Raw genomic sequence first — 3069 nt, 5'->3', positions numbered from 1 at the left:
TCTAATAAGGTTTTTTTCTGAACCTCCAAGGCAGCCTTATCGAACCTTACTTGAAGCTTGTCAGCCTCCAAGCGTTTTTCCAACTCAACCATATCAGTCTTGTGCGGGAAGAAAACTCCTCAAATCTTCAAGCAGCAATGCTTTCTCATTCTCAGCGTAGCCCTCAGCTTCTCTCAAAGCATCCATTGAAGTTTTCATCTCATCCCTCTTCTTCGAAAAGACTTCATATTCTTGCATCCTTTTGCGAAATCGGGATACACCCTCTAGAAGCAAGGCAACAAGGTTGCAAGAACCTATCATCATCTTCGAGATCATCAGTTCATCGTCCATAGATGAGCAAGAACCTCGAATAGTAGGAGGAACAAAATGGGTAAGAACATCCTCACAAACAGATGAAGCCCTGAAGCTGTCATCAACTGTGACCTTCCAATCCGGCACATAAACCTCTTCGGGATTAACATTGGTGGAACCTTCACCACCCTTCCTTAAACCCTTCAAGCTCACAACCTTCTTACCTGTTGATTTCCTCTCCTTTACAATCACCAAGGGCAACTCCTTGTCTTTTTCCCTGAACCCCAACTTCCGAGTCGTCCAAAGCCTCTATGTTATCACTTGGTTCCACTGGCTTAGAGGCCGATGGTAGTTTAGCTCCCTTCAACATACGTCGGTTAAACAACGAATAGAAGCTTTGGAAGCACCAAACCTAGTAAACCGTTCGACATTTGGAACGTTCACATAACCTGAACCCTTGAACCTGTGTTTAGCACCTTTGGCAACAGCATCTTCGTCGGGGGTAGCCTCAGCATCCCAAAACACGACATCAGAGGTAACATCACTCTTGATAAAGCATAAGGCAAAACATCATACCCTGACCATCCCTCATGAGCACAGGGTCACGACTCGGCTTGTCCCACAAGGTGCTCACACCCATCAACACTAAAAGGTGTTCAGGAAAGGGACGAAGCCTCAAAGGACATTTCCTAATGGCCTTTAACAATCAACTATCTAGTTCAGAATCAAATGGCTCAAGCATGTTTAACAAAGCATCAGGGTGCCTCACAACAAGCTTGAAGGGAACAATGGACTCAGAAATCCAGAAAAATCGGTTCTTCCAAGAACCAAAGGTAGTAACCATTTAGGAAATCAAATAAAAATCAACTGGGGATGTCTCAAACATGGATCGTCGTTCTTGGTCAACCGGAAGAAACATCGGAACAACAACAATGGGCCATACCCTATCACAAAACCTCAAAGTGTAAAGTCCCAGCAAGACCTTGAGGACGCAACTGACCAAGAGACACACGATAATACTCTAAAATATTCAGAACAAAGACCGAAAACGAATGACACAAGTTGGAAAACTCGAAATGAAAGAAATAAAGAGCAATCAAACCAGCGAAACACTGATCGATTTATCTAAAACCCGGAGCCACCGGATTAAACTTTAGATCGATCCCTCATTATTTACAAAAAGCCTCAACTTCCTCTCCAGTGAGACAAGAATAACTCACATACAGATCTTTGCTAGCACCCAGGAGAGGCGATCGAAAGAAAAAGAAAGTGAAGTCTACGCAGTTATTATTATGCAAAAGGAAAAAAACTGCCATCCATCACATTAACTGTCATTTCAAAATTCAAATCCAAAAAACTTAGATGAATGATAACCTTTCAAGCCTTGAAGCCTTTAAGCAATAAAAATCATGTACAAAAGTCAGAAGCATTTGAGCTTACACCCCAAATACCTCTGACTTGGGGGGCTGATGACGGGGGTAGCTCAAACCTTAATAAACTGATTAGAGACACAACAGCTTAAAAGGTTAAAAGGTTCGGAAATGGTCCAACGGTCATGAACAGTAAAAAGACAAGTCAGAGCCTTGTCACATCACCCTTTGCGTGTGAAATCTCCTGCCCAGCCGCAACCAGAATATGTGGGGGAGCACACCCTTTTATCCGCAGGTCCAAACCCTTCAACCCCTAAAAGGGTAAGTCCCTCACTTCAAGCCGGGTTCACTAGTTAAAGGTTTCTCCTTTTAGAAACCTCTTCCCCTATAAATTGCAGCCCATGCCAAGCATATCAAACACTCCAGGATCAGCAAAAAACTATCTCAATTCTCTGATTCTCCTTCTCCCTCTCGAGAACAAGCTTCATGCTTGCTTCTCTTCTTCTTCTCCTATGAGAACTAGCTTCATGCTTACTTCTCTTCTTCACTCTAAATAATTCATCTTCTCCAACCATTACATTCTGGGCTGGTTTCATATCAGTCTAGAATTCAAGGAGAACAACAATAACACTAGTGAACCTCTCTCCACGTCTTGCAAACGTGGGGGGACCCCACGACCTGCGTTAGGCTAACTGAAACCTTGAACCCTTTTACCCGGAGATATCACTACAGGCCTTGGTCTTGTATTTGTTGTAGCAACAGACACTCTTACCTCTACCCCCGCAGGAATTGAGAGGTTGCTTCCAGTGAGACCCCCGACTCGACAGTTGTTTTGCATCAAGCCTTGGACATAAAGTACATAACACTCAGCAATTGAGAAAACGCCGATAGTGCATGTACCCCCATTGTCTTTCGACTATCAACGACACCACATGATGCATGATAAACCATCCCCCTCTTTTAACGTTATTTTTATGAAATTAGTAAAATAAGGTTATACGGAGTGTGCAGCAAACCCACTCGGCAAAGCCGGTTTACGCGGTAACACCGCCACCGGTGGGTTTTGCCGCTCGGTGAAGGTTTGGAAGCGGTAACAGGTTGCCAATCGGGGAGAGGGAGGGAAGGAGAGAGGGGAGGGGTGATGGGGTCCATGCCATCTCAACCAATCACACTTTTTTTCTTTTTTTTTTTAAATAGTTTACCAATTCATGAAGTGTCTAATCATTATCAACACTTTTGAGCATAATTTAAACACTTTTCATTGAATGACATGACACACTCTCATTGGTTGATTTTGAAGTTTACCACTTTCAAGTGTCTAACCACTCCCTACACCCTAATATTAAAATTAGTGCACTTTTACTTTTGCCCACCGAGATATTTCATAAAATTTGTTAAATATTCTTTC

Source organism: Helianthus annuus, chromosome 6, assembly GCF_002127325.2.
Source record: "Helianthus annuus cultivar XRQ/B chromosome 6, HanXRQr2.0-SUNRISE, whole genome shotgun sequence".
NCBI classification, from domain to species: Eukaryota; Viridiplantae; Streptophyta; class Magnoliopsida; order Asterales; family Asteraceae; genus Helianthus; species Helianthus annuus.
The sequence above is the reverse complement of the archived record's forward strand: the minus strand, read 5'-3'. Positions refer to the sequence as shown.